This window comes from Herpailurus yagouaroundi, unplaced genomic scaffold (assembly GCF_014898765.1).
Source record: "Herpailurus yagouaroundi ecotype Mexico unplaced genomic scaffold, PumYag 100, whole genome shotgun sequence".
NCBI classification, from domain to species: Eukaryota; Metazoa; Chordata; class Mammalia; order Carnivora; family Felidae; genus Herpailurus; species Herpailurus yagouaroundi.
In genome coordinates this window covers 48,132,920-48,154,221 of record NW_024412391.1, presented here as the reverse complement: position 1 = coordinate 48,154,221, position 21,302 = coordinate 48,132,920, and the positions used below count along the sequence as shown (strand labels likewise).

Here is a 21,302-nt window from a genome sequence, read left to right as displayed (position 1 = left end):
ACAAATCCCCTGGTACTTGGCATGTAGCTATTGATCTGGCAAATGCCTTTTTCTCTATCCCTGTCCATTATGCCCATGAGGAGCAGATTGATTTCAGCTGGAAAGGCCAGAATTATACCTTCAATGTCCTACCTCAGAGGTATATCCAGCCCTATGTCATAATTTAGTTCACAGGGATCCTGATCACCTTTCCCTTCTGCAAGATACCACACTGCTTCATTATATTGATGACATTGTGCTGATTGGACCTAGTGAGCAAGAAGTAGCAACTACTCTAGACCTACTGGTAAGATATTTGCATACCAGAGGTGGGAAATAAATCTAATATTCAGGGGCCTTCTACCTCAGTGAAATGTGTAAGGGTCCAATGGTATGGGACATGTTGAAATATTCCTTCTAATGTGAAGGGTAAGTTGTTACACCCGGCCCTTCTACAGTGAAGAAAGAGACAATGTTTTGTGGGTTTCTTTGGGTTTTGGAGGCAACACATTCCTCATGTAGGCATGTCACCCTGACCCACTTACTGAGTGACCTTAAAAGCTTCCAGTTTTGAGTGGGCCCTGGAACAAGAGACGGCTCTGCAACAGGTCCAGGCTGCTGTGCAGGCTGCTCTACCACTTGGGCCATATGACCCAGCAGTTCCCATGGTGCTTGAAGAGTGCTTAGCAGGTGGAGATGCTGTTTTGAGCTGTTGGCAGGCCTCTATATGTGAATTGCACCATAGACTCTTAGGACTTCGGAGCAAATTCCTACCACCCTCCACAGATAAACACTCTTCTTTTTAGAAATGGCTCTTGGCTAGGCTACCGAGCCTTAGTAGAAACAGAACACTTAACCATGGACCACCAAGTTACCTGAGCTGCCTTCATGAACCAGGTGTTGTGGGTGTTATCTGACTGAGCAAGTCATGAAGTTTGGTATGTCCAGCAGCGCTCCATTATCAAGTAGAAGTAGTGTATATGCAGTCGGGCCCAAGCAGGCCCTGAAGGCCCAAGTAATTTACATGAAGAAGTGGCCCAAATGTCCAGCATCCCCATTCATGCCATATTACCTTCTCTCTCCCAACCTGCATGGCCTCATGGGGAGTTCGCTATGACCAGTTGACAGAAGACGTAAAATTCAGGCCTGGTTTATACAGATGCTTCTACATGGTATGCTGGCACCACTTGAAAGTGGACAATTGCAGCACTACAACATCTTTCTGGGACATCCCTGAAGAACAGTAGTGAAGGTCAATCCTCCAAGGGGCAAATCTCTGGGCAGTGCACCTGGTTCACTTTGATTGAAAAGAGAAATGACCAGATATGTGACTATATATTGATTCATGGGTCGTGGTCAATGTTTGGTTGGGTGGTCAGAGACTTGGAACATGATTACATAATTGGTGACAAATAAACTTGGGGAAGAAGTACATGGGTAGACCTCTCTGAATAGGCAAAACAAAGGAAGATATTTGTTCCCCATGTAAATACTCACCAAAGGTTTACCTCAGCAGAGGAAGATTTTAATAATTGAATGGACAGAATTAACCACACTGTGAATACCATAAGTCTCTGTCCCCAGTCATCACTGTCATTGCCCAATGGGTTCATGAACAAAGTGGCCATAGTGGCAGGGACAGACGTTCTGCATGGGCTCAACAACACAGGGTTCCACTCACCACAGCTGACTTGGCTAAGTCCACCACTAAGTGCTCAATCTGTTAGCAGCAGACACCAACACTGAGTCCCCTATATAGCACCATTCCCTGAGGTGATCAGCCAGCTACCCTGTGGCAGGTTGATTATATCATGGAAGGGACAGTGTTACTGGAATAGACACTCTGGATAGAGATTTGCCTTCCCTGCATACAATGCTTCTCCCCCAAGCAACCATCCATGGACTTTCAGAATGCTTCATCAATCATCATGGTATTCTACATAGCATGGCTTCTGATCAAGAAAATCATTTCACAACAAAAGGAATATGGCAATGAGTCCATGCTCATGGAATTCACTGATCTTACCATGTTCCTCACCCCCTAAAGCAGCTGGCTTAATAGAACATTAGAATTGCCTTTTGAAGACTCAGTTATAGTGCCAGCTTGGTGGCAATACCTTGCAGAGCTGAGGCAAAGTTCCCCAGAAGGCTAATATATGGTGCTGTTTCTCATATAACCAGGATTCATGGGTCCAGAATCAAGGTGTGGAAATGAGAGTAGCACTGTTTTCTATTACCCCTAGGAACCCACCAGCAAAATGTTTGCTTTCTGTTCCCACAACTTTATTCTCTACCAGCCTAGAGATCTTAGTTCCAAAGAGAGGGACACTACCAGCAAGAAACACAGCAATGATTTCATTGAACTAGAAATGCCATCTGGCCAATTTGGACTCCCCATGCCTTGAAATCAACAGGCAAATAAGGGAATTACTATATTGGCTGGGGAAACTGGACTGCTACTCCACCATAGAAATAAGGAAGGGTATATCTGGAATACAAGAGATTCCTTAGGGCATTTCTTGGTATTACCTTGTCCTATGATTAAGGTCAATGAAAAACTACAAGGACTCTAATTATCACGAGTATTTCCTCCATTATGTCATGAATACATTTGTGTGTGTGTGTACCTTTGTTTTCTTTCTTGTCATGTTCTCTTATGTAAAATAAGATATACTGACTTTACAACAGTATTTAAGAATTGCTAACTTTACATCATAGTAGTTAAGTTGTAGGATATCACAAAGAGTAAACACTGTTCAATGAGTTTACCTCCTCTTCTGGGGAAGAGGTTAGTGCATTTTCAGTTATATGCAGGATAGTTATATCATGTTGGGTAGAATTATGACTTTGTTATTGTCTTTATTTGCATATTAAGTATAGTTTAAGGAGATGCTTGTGGGTGCCAACTTGATAAAGTGGGGGGACTTGGGATGATTTATTTTTATGTACCAACTTGACTGGATTATAGGGTGCCCAGATATTTGGCTAAACATCATTTCTGAGTATGTCTGTAAAGATATTTCTGGGTGAAATTAGTATTTTAATCAGTGGACTTGGGAAAGCAGCATGCCCTCCCCAATGTGGGTGGGTATCAACCAATCCATTGAGGGCCTGAATAAAACAGAACAGTAGAGGAAGAATTTGACCATTTCTTTCTGATTGCTTGACTGGGACATTGATGTTTTCCTGCCTTGAGCATTCTTCATTTTCAGACGTTGAAACTTGGACTGGAATCTATATCATTGGTTCCCCTGGTTCTGAGTCTTTGGATTTACACTAAATTATACCACGGGTTTCCCTCGGTTTCCAGCTTATGGATGGCAGCCTATGGGACTTCTCAGCCTCCATAATTACATGGGCCAATTCCTTATAATAAATCTCTTCTTATATGTATATCCTATTGATCTGTTTGTCTAGCAAATGCTGACTAATACAACCTGTTAGCTGGCTCCCCTCATGATCCCAAGATGGCTGCCTCCCTCATGAGCCTAAGATAGCTACCACAGTCCTAGGAGTCAAGTATTGGCTACATCCCCAGGATAGTTCTTCAGCAGAGTTTCTTTTTATCAAGGAAGAAAATATTTCCCAGAAGCCTCCAGCAGACTTCCCCTTATCTCATTAGCCAGAATCATACCATGCACCCATGCTTAAGTCAATCACAGCCAAGAGGAATAGGACCACCATGATTGCCATAGGCCAAATAGAATTCATTCCCAGAACTGAGAAGGGGCCAGTTTCCCCTGAAGTATATGACTATCTGATACCCAAAACTTTGGAGTTCTATTAGCAAGAGATAGAGGTACACAATTAATGGTGTCCACCACAGCTCCAACTTCTAGAAAGGCGTTTCCAGTCTAAAAAAGAAGATGCCTGTCTTATCAAACAAAAGTAGAGCCTGGATTAGGAAGTTGCTTTCAGTCAGCCACCTGTCCTGTCCAAGCTATGTGAACAGCCCAGTTGTGCTGAACTGTGAGATGATAATAAGAGTAATAATGACAACTTAATAACAATTTCTGAGCACTCTCCATATACCACACTCTGGACTAAGTGCATTACACACAATTGGGAATGCTGTGCGGGGGGACAGGACAAGGGCGAAGCAAGCAAGGCACTGAATTTAAGGAGACACACTCTCAGGGTGGTGCACATGTGAGTTGGCACTTGAGAGTGAGTGCCTCCTTAACTTTTGTGCTCTAGGGTCCTTATATGCCTCACCCTAATTTCAGGCCTGATACTATGTTGTGCCACCCAGGCCCAACACTCCATTTAGAATTAAGGCACCCATTCCCCCAGCTGCTGGGACTACAGGTGGCTGAGATTTCTAAGCCGACATCTCGGTGAGGGAATTGCCCTCAGCTGAAGACAGCTGCCTTGTCCAAATTCTCATCCCTTCCTGGGGGCAGCGCCTACCCAATGACTGTTAAATGCAGAGGTAGGAAGGCGCAGTACTTTTGCATCAAGTCGGGTAAACTCTGCAGGGTCATTCCATATCCAGAGCAGCCCACAGGATCCACTAAGGCCTTTTTTGTAACTGCATTGCAGTTCAGCTTCTCCTTCTGTCCCATCTTATTCCCTTCACTCACAAAAGCACTTCCTAATTACCTTTTAGCATACAAATCTTTATCTCAGAGCCTGTTTCTTAGTGAACTTGTATGGCAACAGTTGGGGTGGAGCAGGAGAGGTCTGGAAAAGCAGACGTTAGAATATGCTACCACAAGGACCTCATCCACAGTGGTAAGATGAAGCACTGATAGACCCTGAGATGCATTGATAGGACTTTTAAAACTTTCTCTAGGGTGAAGTAGGGTGGGAAACAGTGGAAGGGTATGTGTTGGCAGGTGTAAGGTGTCAAGCACTTGAGATGTGGGGTAGATAATAATTCAAGGACTATGGAATCGGATGGCTATTGCTGGGAAAAGAGATGCATTGGAGAAAAACCATAAAAGACTAAGTATGATTAATTACTAATTAAAGCTAAATGTTAATACCAGAAGTCTTCTTTGGAAACATATAAAGAAACTCTCATATCTTACAGCCAGAGGACAGAGAAATCTGAGTGTCAGATTCAGGACTCAATTATAAGAATAGCAGAGCCCCAGAGGATATTGAATTCTCAACCCAGAACGTATTCCACATCAGAATTTGGTCTCTGATTAGGAAGGGGTGAGCCACTGACACTTGGGATGGAAACACCTCCACTGATGCACTAAAAAATCTGAAATCCCCAGATTTCCCTAAACATTTTGGGTCTGCAGAATTGGTTCACCCTTTCTGCCAAAGGCTAGCACTCAACACTTGCCTGAAGACAATGCAAGGGATCTACTTGCATAACAACACATGGCTGCTCTCTGGAAGACAGCCCCAAAGAGAGCCCCAGTGGTCCCAGTTTCCTGATACAGCCACTCTTCTCTAGCCTCCTTTTGCTCTGAATGGAACTGACTTTTTTAACCAAAAAGTTAGTTTTAACCAAAAATTTTTTTTCTTTTTTCTTTTTTTTGGGGGGGGGTTAAGGGGGTCATCACCCACTCTAGGGAAAGCCAGCTGCTATGCTGTAAGGATACTCAAATAGCATTATGGATGGGGCACCTCGGTGGCTCAGTCGGTTAAGCATCCAACTATGGCTCAGGTCATGATCTCACAGGTCATGATCTCACGATTCATGGGTTCGAGCCCCATCGTGTCGGGCTTTGTGCTGATAGCTCAGAGCCTGGAGCCTGCTTCGGATTGTGTGTCTTCCTCTCCCTCTGCCCCTTCCCCACTCCCACTCTGTTTCTCTCTCTCTCTCTCTCAAAAATAAATAAACATTAAAAAAAATTTAATCAAAACAAAAAAGCATTATGGAAAGATCCACAAGGCAAGGAACTGCAATAAATAGCCAGCAAGCAACTAAGACCTCCTGCCAACAGCCATGTTATGAGCCTTCCTGGAAGCCTTCAAATGAATACAGCTCCAGGCAACATCTTGACTGCAATTCATGAAAGACCCTGAGCCAGAAACACAGAGCTAACCCACACCCAAATTCTTGATCCACAAAAACTGGGAGATAATAAATTTTGTTTTAAGACGCTAGATTTTGAGGTAATTTGTTACACAACAATAAATAACTAATATAGGCTCTCAGGATCTATTCCCACCTCCCATCTAGGTCATCAAATCAATAACTGGGATTAAATCACAACATAACCTCATTGATAAGTTCTGAGTCTTTTAAGAAACACACACACACACACACACACACACACACACACACACATACACACACGCACCCTTCCCAAATAAACTCTAGGATCTAGCTAGCACATGCCAGCAGAAACTATGATACTATGTTTGTGACAGAGGATTTAATATCTCAGGAGACAATGTTAAAACATATCAAGGATTGATTTTGGATATTTGGCAAAAGCAGTGAAGTGGAAATGCCAGAACCACCATGGCAAACAGTGGAAAAAGAGATCAAAGGGCTCAGAGAAGTAGGCATGCTGAAGTAGATACACTAAATAAGACGAGAAAATGCATCAGAAAACTTTGTTCCATGGGATCCCCAAGAAGACACTCTGTTTACCAAAGTGACAGGAAATGTCCTAGTAGAGGGGCACCAACATCCCTGAGAAGTTTCAATGGTGGACATCTTCTATAGGCCAGACTGATGGTAGTGGATGTTACTATAGAATCAGACTCATTGATTATAATGGGAATAGCAGCATCCTGAAAAGAGGCCAGGTAGCCACCCTTAACCACCAGAAGCAAGAAGTCACAAATGCTATAATTCACGGAGATGGTTAATAGAATACAGAATTTCTAGGGCAAGCCAAGAGGGTAATATTCAATCTATACAAACAAAAGAAATCAAGGACGGGTGATCAAGAGACTAGGGACAATATAATGAAAAGTCATGATCTCTAGTCCAATTTCTGGATCTGAGCCAGTGTTTAACATGGAACATACTGACTGAGAGAAAAGTCCCCCAAGGAAGGAGAACCCTATAACATCATGGTAAGTATATATAGTAATGATCACTTGAATCCCTCCCTAAAGGGATCAGTGGTCATTTATTCAGAAAGTTGTACACTTGGAAAAGGGGAAATCGTAAACAATTTGAGGACTGTTGGACAAAGGACACAGGTTGACATTGAAAATCTGGGCTCAGATTTATCACCCCCTTCAGGGCTTAGCATTCAGTGCCTTCACCTGCTGGAGTGTTGGCAGATAACAGCTATCAGCTAATCCCTCTTGAGGCATTGCTGTCTGCTGAAGAGTTTCTTTGTCCAAGATCACACTCCCTTCCTGGGGACAGCTTACATCCAGAGACTGGACAATGTGGGAATGTAAGACTGACCCCCTTTGTCTCAGTTTAGGATAACGCTGGAGGGCCATTGTGGCTGCACAGCCACTCATGGGATTAGTGAAGCTTTTCATACAATTGCATCACAGTTCACCTTCTCTCTCTCCCTGGTAATGCCATCTTCACTTCCCCAAAGTACTGATCCCTAGAGGACACCCCAATCCCTGACCTGCATGCAAATCTCCATCTTACACTCTATGGAACAAGGAGCCCCAATGGCAGCACATGCATTATCTCATTTGCTCCTCACTACAGTTTTACTATTATCTTTCTCTTAAAAAGGAAACTCAAGTCCTAAGATCTTCAGTGTGAACTTGTATGCTCCCCAGTCCTAGAGCCTACACTCTTCATCAAAGTGGATAAGCAAACTCTAATCCCTGTGCTCTAATTAGGCAGATACCCTCCTGGAAGAGACTCTGGGTACAGCCAGTCAGGCACTGACTCCCAAGAGTTTGTAATTCTCTCTTGTGCTTGTGATGCTGTTTTCCTGACCTGACCAACTGACAACCCAGCCCTGTAGATCCCAGATCTCAAGGTAACTGGAGCAACCTGAATGCACACTGCCTTTGTCCTATGTATTCAGCGGTTTAATAAGTGATTTGTGGCTAGAAAGTTACATAACTATAGAGATCATTCAGGTCTGCATCATGTCTTTCTTCCCTCCTCACCCCCAAGTTGTCAGTTCCTCCTTTGAGTAAGGCTCTGTCTCCCAGTCTCCCCCAAGTTCTAAGATGTCAGATATAGGAAATGCTTGCTTGGAATGTGGCTAAAACTGCATCCACTTGGCAGAGAAACAGACTGTCATCAACAGCTGCAATGAACCTAGAGGCCCTTTGTGTTTTAGAACAACTTTATTCTCATTTTACTCTGAGAAATCTCTTAGACAATGTCTGGACTCCCATCAACTTCTACACATACACAACGTTTATAAGTAACCAGGCAGGGCAATGAAGCATGTTTAGTCATTTTGCATAAGAACTTCCCTTGCACAACTTCTATATATAACTCACTTGGCAACCCCCTTTTCTACCCATTGAGGCACCAGTGCAGAACATGTTCTTAGGAGTGCTCATGGCAATTTCTGTTGTGAACCAGGAGTGCCGAGCTCCTTGAGGCAATGGAAAGAAAATTCCAGGTGTTATGTTTCCCTTACCCCTTATATTCACATCACCAATATCTCCTAGACTTGCCTCGTTATTCTCAGTCATGGTTCTTCTGCCTGGGAAGATCTGTCTCCTTCCCCTGATCCACATGTTCAGCTCATTCCTGCCCTTGTTCTCCTCTCATGTAATTTTCCACCTTTCTCCCCCCAGCAGGAGAGCCTTTGATTCCTTCAGTCATCCATGTGCACTGCACCCTCTCCCAAGAAAGCATCCCTGAGGAACCCCATTCCACCATGATCATTCATGAAGTCTTATCAGCACGTACTTACACAGATATTGGAGTATAATTGCCAATTTTCAATGGAATATGATAGAGTTTTAGAGTCAGAATATGATTTCTAAGATCACACTCTTTTACTGGAATGTGATCTTGGGGAAGTCCCTCCTACTTCAAGCTTCACTGTCCTCATTTGTAAAATGGAGATAGTAAAGCCTACACAATGTATTTGTGGAGAAAATTAATGAGGTAAAGTAATGGGAAGTGACTTTTACATTTTCAAGTGTTATAAAAATGTTAATTATCATTATTGTGTTGTTTCTCCCCCATGGGCCCTCTGAGGCCACATCTTCTACTTCCTTTCTAACTCTCCCCTGGGTCACATACAGTGCCAGTAACGCTGTAAGCTAATATTAGATGCAGTGTTAAGAATAAAAGGAAACCACTTACCTAATAGAAATAAAGCAAAATCGTAACCATATTAAACACATTATAGACATTTTTCCACAGAGTGAATCTAGAATGTGCTTGACAGGGAAACATCCTGAAAAGGGATGAAATTTATTTGGAGCCCTCTCTTGCTGATCTATACTGAATGGAAGAGGGATAGCGTTGAGACACATCCATTCCTCATTCTAACATGAGGCCAACGTTGCTAACAAGGGATAATTGGCCTCTGGAACCCTTGTTAGTTTTCCCCCCAAAAGGCTGCTACCTTGAAATAACCAGATTTTTGAAATCCTCCTTAAAGAGATCATTTTTATCTCCACGGTATGATCAGTTCCTCTTCAACATCTGATGCAACGCTTAGTGTTTTCCATTGCTTTCTAGCTGTGTCAGATTTCCCTAGAAGACAGAAATGAAAGTGATGACTAAGAAGATTGCACTTAAAATTCAAATTTTTGACCTACACACTGATTCCCCCACCCACCCCTCCCATTCCTGTCTCCTAGACTTCCAAAGGAGGAAATCACCATTTTTACACAGTGTAAAGCCTTCAGCTTACACCATTCCATGTAGACTTGCAATCTCTAAGCACGAATTTAGTTCATCTGGTTGAAACTATATAAAGCAGAACCAGTTCAGAGAGCTCAGACTTTTTTTCTATTTTCCTAACAATCTTCTGAATAGACAGAAAGGGTTACAAGCCAAAAGTGTAACAGTTAGGTCTATTTCCCCTCTGTCACAATTAGGTATTTACTTATCTCTGCCACCCCCAACATTGGTTCATATTCTATATTCTAGTCTTGCCCCCGAGTCCAATTATTTAAAGCACCATGTCTGTAATGGAGAAAGACATTGGAGGCAAAAGAAAAAGAGAGTGAGTGGGGGGAAACATAACAATAATATGGAGACTTCAGGCTACCTCAACATGTTGTCATAAAACATTTCCCTCACAGAAACAGAATGAAATTTCTCAATTGTTTTTACTTTTCTTCAATGACCCAGACTTGAGTAATACAGCCAGTACTTTGATGGCTATCTAAGATAATTAAATGATTATGCTGATGTGTTAATGGAGCTCATTTTCCAGTGTAGTCTGTTCTAGATATGCTCACTGAAATCAAAGTCATCTAGAATTTAGCGGCATTTTAGCCCTGCTCTCTACCAAAAGGCAGATTTCCTAGTCTGCCAAGCTATCAAAAGTAGATGATTAGATGGCACAAACTTTATTAAGGGATCTTTTGCAAGGAGGGCTGGTACCTCAGGTGTAGTACCGAACACCCTGCAGGAACTCTACACTTCCTCTATATATTTATAGAAAGCCATGCACTGGAACTACAACACTGATCAGAACTACTCCTGAACAGAAGTTCCTGGTTGGTCTTAGATTGACCCATTAGCAGATAACTGTAACACAAGTCAGGTGATAGCAAATATACAGGGCCAGGGACTGGGGGCAGTGTAGGGGTATAGAGAAGGAGTTGCCGGATCATGTCTTAAAGAGCAGCAGGAACTGGGCAGGAAAAGAGAAGAAAAAAGGCCAACCCAGGCAAAGGGAGCAGCCAGAACAAAGAATCAAGACAATAAGAGAATGTCCTGTGCAGAGAATCAGCAAACATTTTTATCCCGTGTGTTTTTTATATGGTGTTTTTTACAGCTACCATTTTGTAAGTCAAGCCTGCCATTTTGTTTCTCTCTTGTTTTGGAGCCCCCTGGAGATGTTGGTCTGTGAAGCACTATCTCTAACTCTCACTGTGAGGTCACCTCCCTCAAGGTTCTACTGCTTTAATGGCCCTACATCACCACTCCTAGGAAACTCAGAGGTCCAGTAACCTGGGGTGAACTGAGCAAGGAGGTTCTCCCCTTATTGTGGCCTGCTGTGAGGGAGGGGTCCTCAAGTAGTGCTCATGTCTTCCATAACATTAAAAGAGAGAGCCTTTGCAGGCTTTACCTCAGCCCACTGGGTTTTCTCCAAAACCAAAGGACTCAGAAATGACTCCATGGGGGTCTGCCATGGGAGTTGAGGAAATTACCGATTCTTCTTCAGAATCTCCCTTTCCCCCTACAAAGCCTAGAAGCTTTGATGTGGGGCCAAGCTCCTTTTCCCTTAGGCACTCATCTCTCCCAGATAGTTCCTCACTCCACCCGCCCTCTGACTTTAGGCTGGCTGCCCAAGCAGTTTACCAGACAGCCCGGATGTGCCTCAATCCTGATAGAGAGTATACATCCGAGGCCAGAGCTGGGGTCCCTTCTACCACATTTCTTTCTACTTTAAGCACAAATGAGAAAATAAATCTCCAAACATCATTTTTAATATTAGAAACTGTTAACAGCAGATGCCTCTGGAGACGGAATCATCAGCTGGGGAGCAGGGTGGAGGGAGACTGACTTTTTTACACACTTTTTAGTCGTTATATTGTGCTGTGCTTATGGATTCCCTATTCAAGAACTGTAATTTTCTATAAAATTACTGTAGAAAGAAAAGTAATTTTTTTGAAACCCACAGTTTTAAGAATATTTTTGAGAATGCAATACTAAGGCCTTTCCTATGTTCTAAGATGGCTCAATAATATTATAGGTAAAAAGTCAGTAGGTTAAAAAAATGTGGTGATTAAGAAGACAGACCTCAGACAATAAACTCACCTTGAGGCTTTAATAATTAAATTTAATCTCTCTGTGCCTTAATTTTGACGCCTGTAAAATGGGGATAATTGTGAGACTTATTGTGAGATTAAATGAACTAATATATATGAAGCATTTAGTGTTTGCCCCATAGTGAATGCTGTATAATTGGTTGCTAACAATCACCCTTAAAAGTTGCTGTTCACCTCTGTCACCTTCTGCTATAGCATGTGGTAAGAAAAGGTTCAGGTGAGTAAAGCACACCTCTGAGAAGTATTAAAAATGAAATCTGAGTGCTTTCAAAGCCCTTGTCACACTTCGCTGTCTCCAGCCTGCGGGAAAAGCACTTTCTTTCACGTGAGCCACTTCTACTTCCTCGGCCTCCAATAGCCTCCCATACACAGTATAAGACCTGAGTCAGGGACCCGAGTTCAAGCTCTTGTTCCTCCACTAACCCGACACGTGTCTTGGACAAACCACAAGGCCTCTAGTCTTAATTTCTTCACAGGAGTGTCATAGGGCCAAGCAAGCTACTGCATGTCATAGGGCCAAGCAAGCTACTGCATGTGAAAGGGCTTTGTACTGCCCAAACTCTCCACACAAGATGTAGTTATTTCGAAAATACCCAACTGATGACCTATTAAATGGAATAGTCAAGTTCAATAGAACAAGTGTCCATCTGGGAAGTGGAAGCACCCAGAAACTTCCACACTACCATGAGAAAAGTTTACTTTTTGGTAAAAACTCTGCAATTATTGAATCAACTGCTGAAGGAATAGCCCCCTCCCAGAATGTTCTGCTGGTGGGGTTGCTGGTACCCCCTCTGCCACCACCACCTCAAGGTAGAAGAGTCCTGAAACTCTAAACGATTCCTTTTCTCTTCCAGACGTTTCTTCTGGGATCCACACTCCGGGTCCTGTCACTTCTCTGGAATAACCTGTCTCCTTTCACATCCAAGGCACCAAAACATACTGCAGATTCCTATAGTTCAATCCACAGTGACTTGTAATCAGTTCAAAAAATCTCGGAGAACCAAGTTTACCAGTTCTGTGACTTCAAAGTAAGTCAATTTATCTCTCTAGGCCACAGTTTCCTTGCTAGGAAAATGATATTTCAGATTCTAAGAGTCAACATGAGGTTGGCACAACTGTAAACTTAGCACTGTTTCCTCTCTCCATCCCTTCTGGTTGATTCCATAAACCTCCACCCCCTGGCCCAAGCTGAAATCCATCTAACAGCTCTCTCTGGTTTTGAAGAAGGTGGGTCCCGACATATTTTTGTTCTCAGGGGTGAAAGGTTGCTCTCCTCCCATCCTGGCCCACCTGGCCAGGGTCCTCACATAGCTGTTGCTTAGTAAATTCTTGCTTAGTGAAGAGACAAAGAAAAGAATGTACGGATAAATGGATTAACTTGTTCATTCCTTCAACAAATGTTTACTGAGTGTCTATTATATACCAGAGAGTGTAGTTCTGTAAGAACGTGATCCACCTATTGGGTGGAAGTGGAGGTGAGGGGGCACGGGAGGCTTCCCCTAAGGAAGTAAAATCTGGCTGAGACCTGAACGAAGAGCAGGAGGTAATGCTATCAGGAGCATTCATGGGACCTGAGGCCCTGGAACTGGAAAGAAGAAAGAAATGAGTGGATGAAAGAACGAACGAGTGAATGAATGAATGAACTAACAGACCAGTGAGTGAATGGGTGGCCTGCCTTACCCTCCGTTACTGACATTCTGCCTCTTTTTGAATTAGTGCCTCTTTGGTGCCTGACATATGTGGTTACCTTTCATCAGTGTGTAAAGCAGGTGTGAGCCCTGGACACCTACTCCTGTGGTTAGAAAAGAATCTTGCAGTATCTGTATCAACACCTCCTCCTTGGCTCCTATTGTATGGAAAACAATCATTATCCAAATGGAGGGCTGAGGAATTTCAGACTTTCACTACTTCAGGGGGTTCACTTCTCTCCTCTCTTCACTAACTCACCCAAGTTTCTCCAAATGACAGCTTCCATTTCAACCCTTGTCCGTTATCAGTGTAACTGAAACACCTCCCCAGATTGGCTATGGTAATTTAGATTTTTTTTTTAATTTTGCAATAAAATCCAGTAAATCCAGTATAGAATTTAACCGTGTCTTTTCTCTTAAGGCGAAAATCCTCAAGGGAGATAAGTTTACCAAGCAGAAAGAAAAAAAAAAAAAAACTTTTGTCATTCCTGAGAAGGGGGGAGGAAAGGGGGGAAAAAAAACCCTGTAAATGTCACTACTGACTAATCCCATCTATTTTTGGAAGGCCCTGGGGGGTTTCAGGGCTTTCCATGCGGTAAATTAAACAGCGACATTCCTCTGAAAAAGGAATGTGCAGCCTTTGCTCCCTGGCTCACCTGTGTCAGCCATAATCAGGAGCCTGAAGGGTGAGTGGGAATTCCGGGGGCAGAATTGGAAACTGCACCCACATGCCCTCGGGTACTGCAGATCACTGGCATTTTTAAAGCCTATGAATCAAGCGTGACTCTAATCTGATAGCTTTCCCGGGGCCACTATGGACCTGTGAGGGTGCTCTTTTAGCACTGGCATCCCCTGCTGTGTCTACTACTGTTGACTCCATTTACACCTGACTTGGGACAATAGACGGCAAGGTCAGATGCCCACATCTGTCTGTTCCCCTGAGCCTGCCCTGAGCTCTAGCAAATCCACATGAGTCCTACAAAGCATGTCTCTTGTTAAAAGTTCAGAAAACGTTTCGTCGTTAAAAACGCACTGGTATTCCCTGGAGAAGAAGTAAAGCTGGGCACACAGGTAAATATGTTCTTGCCATGTTTTTAAGTTCTACCCTACTTGTAAGTACTTCTCACATCCACCACTTCGAGTCTTTGTACATCAGGTTGATGGCGTTAGATGGAAAATAAATTTTTGCAATGATGGTTCATTACACGAATCTCTCTACTTTTGTGCATGTTTGAGATTTTCCATGTTAAGTGGAAAGAAAAATAAGTAACACAGCACTTCACATGCTGTAGGATTCTTGATGCTTTTACGTGCTCCTCTTCAGCCCAACCAAAGACATGGCAAGTGGGAAACCTCAGACAGCGGAGCTCCCCGCTGCTGAGTCTGTCCCGAATCCCAGCTCATTTTGCTCAGTTGCGTAGAAATGGCACTCCATTTTTTTATTGCATTTTACATCCCACCAATACTTGCATAAAGAAACTCTGTCTCACCGTGATTAAAATTAAAGTTTCATTTCTCCTAAGAAGGGAATTACATATTAACAGGCATTCTGGTGTTATTCTTACCTTTTATTTAAAAGGTAAAGCTTTTAAGGACATTAATAATTGCAATACTATTATTGGAAGTAAATTTCATTCCTGTGTCTAGAAAACATATTAGCAAATGATGATGTCACAGTAGTTGAATTTCGCAATACAACAATTGACGATTTTACAACTACCTTAAGTCTAGACCACAACACAGGTAAGTAAAACACAGAACATGAATTCTGTAATTGCCATCACCACAAAAAGAAAAATCCATTGCACATTTACAAAGTTAATAATAATGCATAGCGTGCTTGCAGATAATCACGGGGGTGAAAGTACACTGGTTCTTAGGAACTGTTATAAAAATTCCACAACCCACTTACACAACTTTGGGTCACAAGTATTCTACCCCCAGTTGAAAACCATTCTCTTAGCAGATGTTTTTAATACACCCAAAGCCAGGACAAATTGACATTCCCTTTCCTCCTGCCCTGCAGATGGAGACTATTGGACACATGGAGGAGGGGCAGACAGCTGAGGACTCCATGCCAACTCTGAGTGGAGCGCTATTCCCGCCCCACCCCACAATACCCCAGCTTGGCCCTGACGTCAAACCAGCTTCCTGGGCTCTGGATGAGAACAGAAAACAAATTCCTCATGCTCCAGTAAAGCGTCTACTAGTTATTCGAAAGAAAGCCTTAGAATCTGCTTGATAATATGGATCATTTTGAACTAACAGGATGATGGCCAGTCTGAATTAGTGAAAAACCTCCTTTATGCTTTAATGTGATTTATAGGACCATTTTTAAAAGTAGTTTTACTACTTTCAAAATCATGGTGTAAATCTAATGCAGGCTAACAAAGGACTGTTTTATGCGGGTCTCTTGCTTGGGGACTAGGTTAAGAAAGACTTTCAACATACTCATTCATTAAGTTCTAAAATGTCCAAATGGAGCTTGGTAACCATTGTTTTTTTCAGCTTTTTGTTTGTCTGTTTTTAAGCCATATATATATATATATATATATATATATATATATATATATATATTTCTATTCCCATTCCAACATAATAGCAATGGCTTTTGCCTAGTTTAATTTGTTGTATCTACTATTTGTACACTCTATCTTAATTACATTATGACCTCTTCTTAGAATATCAGGTGCACGTAAGAAGGAAAAGCTGTACCACCAGGCTTTCTTAAGAATCCCCATTCCAGTGGCGCCTGGGTGGTGCTGTCTATTAAGCGACCAACTCTTGGCTTTGGCTCAGAGCATGATCTAACAGTTCATGAGGTCGAGCCCCAATACAGGCTCTGCACTGACAGCATGGAGCCTGCTTGGGATTGTCTCTCCCCTCTCTCTGCCCTTCCCCTGCTCACATGTTCTCTCTCTCTCTCTCAAAATAAATAAATAAACATTAAAAAAAAAATCCCTGCTCCAGGACAAAGGGGCAACTAACAATCTGCAAGAGCAAATGCAGAGTGAAGCATAAAGCAAAAGCATCAACACAGCTTCCCAGAGGTGCACAAGCAGTGCCAGGGCCCCATGCTGAAGATGAACATGAGCTGTGTGAGTTCAGTAAGCACATTGGTTCCAGCCCCACCACACCCATGGTGCCTGCACACATATAGTATGCATGCCTATTCCTTGGATCAGTCTCCTTTCTCTCACCCAGAGCTATCCTGTAGAAGTTGGTATATTGACCCCTATTCCAGAATCCTGAGGGAGTCTAGCCCCACAAATAAGTACTCTCACTCATATTAAAAGGCAGATTCAGCATCCCAATATGCTCTTCCAGATTAAACAAGGCTCAGCAGAGTAAGGTTCCATGTAAACAACAGTACAAGTTCAGGGAGAAGATACGACTTGGCCAGAGGAGGTAAGAATAAATATACAGGCAGAACTTCTAGTTACACTTAAAGAATTAAAGATTTGTATTTATTCACCCCAAACCCATAAAAATGGCATTACAAAAAAAATGTAAAGGAGGAAAAAACCTAAACAGCCAAGGGAGTCTGTGTATGAGACTTCAGCCACAGGTGTGGGCAGAGTGAAATACCAACAGAAAACAGGGACATTAAGTGGAAGAGTCACTCTGGATAATGAGACATGCAGGTGCACTGACATCGCCCCTTTTGCTAACCTTTGTGAGGCTGAGCTATCAGAATACTTGCAAGGCAGGTTTCTGTCCTCCAGTCAAGAAATTGGACAACTCCTTTCTGGGGAAACTGAATACGCCAGAAGAGACCTGCCCCCACATCCTGCGTATACTGACATTTAAGGTCTTCCAACAGAAAAATCAAGAGCTCTCCCAGATATCTCTTCAGAAAAGCGTACCAACTAACAAGCCCCACCTACATAAAACTTCCCATATATATTTTAGTACCTCTCCCTTGGTTGGTACTTACAAATAAGTAACCAAGACATTTGAAAAAAATCCACATCATTGAAAGAAATAAACCAAACAAACCAACACAAAGAAGAAACTCAGGAGAAATTAAAAAATAAGAATTAGAAAAAACAATGTTTTAAGTCAATATTAATTTCCTCAGAGCTAAAAGAAGATATATTCATGCAATAAGATACTTTTTAAAAATGTTTTATTTATTTTTGAGAGAGACAGAGAGAGAGAGCACTGCAGGAGAGGAGTGAAGAGGTAGGGGGGACAGAGAATGTGAAGCAGGCTCCATGCTAACAACAGAGAGCCTGATGTAGGACTTGAACTCATAAACCGTGAGATCATGACCTGAGCCAAAGTCGGGCTCGCCCTTAACTGACTGAACCACCTAGGTGTTCTAACAAGACACCATTTTTAAAAAGAGAGCTCTTGGGAATTCTAAATATGACAGCAATGATGAAAAGCTCAATATGTTAAATAATAAAGCTGATGATGATGATAATAATAATAAAATAAGCAAAATACTAAAGCTGAGCAAATCTCCCAGAATGAATAGGAAAAACAGAAAGCAACGAAAAAGAGAAAAAAGGTTTGTTTGTTTGTTTGTTTGTTTGCTTTTAATATGACATTAATACAGAAGGGCTAATATCCAGAAAGAAAGAATAGTGAAAACAGAGTAAGAAAGAGAGGGAAAGAGGGTGGGAAACCAGGAAGTGGAAGGAAGAAAGAAAAGTAATCCTCATAAATAATGCAGCTCATATGTAGTTGGGACTGAAGTAACTTGGCATGCCATAGAACATTAAGCCAACAACGGCAAAAATGGGAAACTATCAAAATTTATAGTATAGTCCTCAAAATACTCAAGAACTGGCAGTCCCAGATACTTCAGAACCTGAGGGCTAACCACCCCATTAGAAAATAGTAGGTTTATTCTTTGAAGACATTCTTTCTGGGTTGGAGGTCAACTGACCCAGCTGTTGGTTTAGGAACAGAACCACAAACTAGGGCATATAGTGGCCATAAAACGCTGAGACTGCCAGCCCTATTTCCCCAATTGGCTATGAGAACACTGACAGCATAACCTTGTAACTTAACAGGGGATAAGAAAAGTTTTTTTTCTGGAGAATATGACCAGCCCAAGAAAAAAGACCAGAAAAAAATAAACCAGGTTTCCTACAATAAACAGTACTTCCAGATCATGCTACAGTGAAGCTCAAAGTCAACAAGCCCCATCTACAAGCTTAGAGGTTCCAGTTAGCTTTTTAGTCCTCTGTTCTAATCCTGAGCAGACATCCAAGGATTATCAGATATCTAAGGAAGGCGTAAAACAAGAAAACTAGATAACAAAACAAATGGATAAAAACAACTTGGAGGAAACAAAATATATAGGGATTAAAACAAATTAAAAATTGTCATTAATACTCTCAGGAAAATAAGAGACAATGTTATACTCTTAAAACAATACTAGGAAACTTGAAAAGCAATACCCAGGTTAAAAAAAGAGAAGTGGTAGAAGGGTGCCTAGGTGGCTCAGTTGGTTGAGTGTCCAACTTTGATTCAGGTTGTGATCTCACAATTGGTGGGTTCAAGTCCCACATCAGGCTTGCTGCTGTCAGTGAGGAGCCTGCTTTGGATCCTCTGTCCCCTCTCTCCCTGCCCCTCCCCAGCTTGTGCTTTCTCGCTCAAAAAATAACAAACATTAAAAAAAAGAGAGAAATATTAGAAATTAATAAACATGGCGGTAATAATGAGAAACGACAAAAAAAAATGATTAGAAAATAAAGTTGAGGTATTCTCCTAAAAAGGAGAGTATAACAGAGGGAACAACAGAAAAGGTAAAGACATTAGAGGACCAATCCAGGATTTCCAATATCTAATTAACAAGAGTTTCAGAAAGAGGGAACAGAACACCAAGGGGAGGAAATCATCAATAAACTAATTCAAGCAAATTTCTCAGAAGTGAAAGATGGGAGTTTCCAGATTTCCTGAAAGGGTCACAGAAGGCCCAACATAATAGGTGAAAACAGGCCCATGCCCGGGAACATTTATTATGTTTCAGAACTGGAGACAAAGGTAAGATCCTTTTTGTCTTGACTACTAGGGGATGTTCTCCACCAAAACAAAAGAGTAAACCAAGAAAGAGGAAGAAATAAGGAATTCAACTCAGAAGAAAAACAGGGCATTCCAAGGTTGATTAGTGCAACATCCTAAGATGGCAGTGCTGCAACAGCATGGCGAGCCCTCAACCCAGATAGAATAAGGTTAGGGTGGGGGTGGGGAGGCTCTATTTAAGAGAAAGAAAGAGACTGGTAGATTACCTCATGTTGGTTGATCTGGTGTCTACTAGAAGGTAGGTACAAAGAAAATGAAATAAGTGTCGGGGGTGGGGGATGGAGAGGCAACAATTAACTTCAGGAAAATCAAGAAGAAACAACCATAGTCCACAATGCTCAACTGTGAATTATATTTGCATGAACAAGTTAGGTAAGCACAGAAGTTGATTAATCAAAAGTGTGTAATCTTGCCAGTATGGGACACAGGAACAGAGGGAAAGACGGCGTAAGAGTATTGGATGCCTATCTGCCATAACAGCTGTCAGAAAATGTCTAAAAGTCACAATTCAAAGCAGCATAATCTAAGCATATTATTTGGAAGTGCCAAGGTATATACTCCAGAAGAAATGGCCAAGAGAATCAACAGTGGTTGCCTCTGGGGAGGGGCCCTGTAAGAGTATAGGGAATGGTGCAGTTTTGTTATAAATTTTTTAATACTATTTAACTTTCTAAATGATGTACATGTATATCTTTGATAGAATAATTGAATTTCTAAAAATGTTCTATTTTTTCCTTTTTTTAAAATTTTTCTAATGTTTATTTCTTTTTGAGAGAGAGAGAGAGACAGAGTGCGGGCATGGGAGGGGCAGAGAGAGAGGGAGACGCAGAATCTGAAGCAGGCTCCAGGCTCTGAGCTGTCAGCACAGAGCCTGATGCGGGGCTTGAACTCACAAACTGTGAGATGATGACCTGAGCTGAAGTTGGATGGCACTTAAACGACTGAGCCACCCAGGCGCCCCTCTATTTTTTTCAAAATGAAAAAAAAAAAACCCCAGTTGTGAAGGACTTTAGTTCTTAATTAATTTAAGGAATCAACATGGTGATGGACTATTAACTCCTCCAGATAAGGGGCTGGTCTTACATTCCTCGTTCGCAGAATCTAACAGAGAGTAGGAACTCAATGGATACTTGTTGTTTGATTGATTGTTCTACTAATAGGTATCTTGGGCTACATCAATGGAATGATAGGGATAAAGTTAACAGATAACACTCATCGAATATATCTGCTATGTGTCAGTCTTTATTCTAAGCACTGGGCATATATCACATCATTTAATTTTCATAACCCCATGAGAAAGATGCTGACATTGCCCCACTTTAGAGACAAGGACACTGAAGGACAGAGGAGTTCATACAATTGATTCTAAAATGTTTATTTATTTATTTTGAGAGGTGGGGGGGGGCACATGCATGAGTCAGGGAGGGGCAGAGAGCCAGGGAGAGAGAGAATCCCAAGCAGGCTCCCCACTGCCAACACAGAGCTGGATGCAGGGCTGTGAGATCATGACCTGAGCAGGAGTCAAGAGTTGGATGCTTAACAGACTGAGATACCAAGGTGATCTGTATAATTCACTCTAAATTACACAGCTAGGAAGTGTCAAAGCTGGATCTACACTCAGAATGGCTGGTTATAGTCTCCACTCTTCGCTAAGTTTCACAGTCAAGGATGAGGTGTCCTATGGTCAGGCCACAGTTGGAATATTCTGTTCTCTTTTGAACATAGAATCTCTCTCTCTCTCTCTCTCTCTCTCTCTCTCTCTCTCTCTCTCTCTCT

General features: G+C 42.1%; 1 long non-coding RNA gene across 1 annotated transcript in view; it reads right to left on the bottom strand.

Annotated features, from left to right (window-relative positions):
• The window catches only part of LOC121028640 (uncharacterized), a 231,074-nt gene that overhangs the window by 159,825 nt on the left and 49,947 nt on the right, over positions 1-21,302 (bottom strand). Inside the window, exon 2 of the long non-coding RNA XR_005789361.1 lies at positions 9,417-9,547. This is a non-coding gene — a long non-coding RNA (uncharacterized LOC121028640). The remainder of the gene's footprint in view (positions 1-9,416; positions 9,548-21,302) is intronic.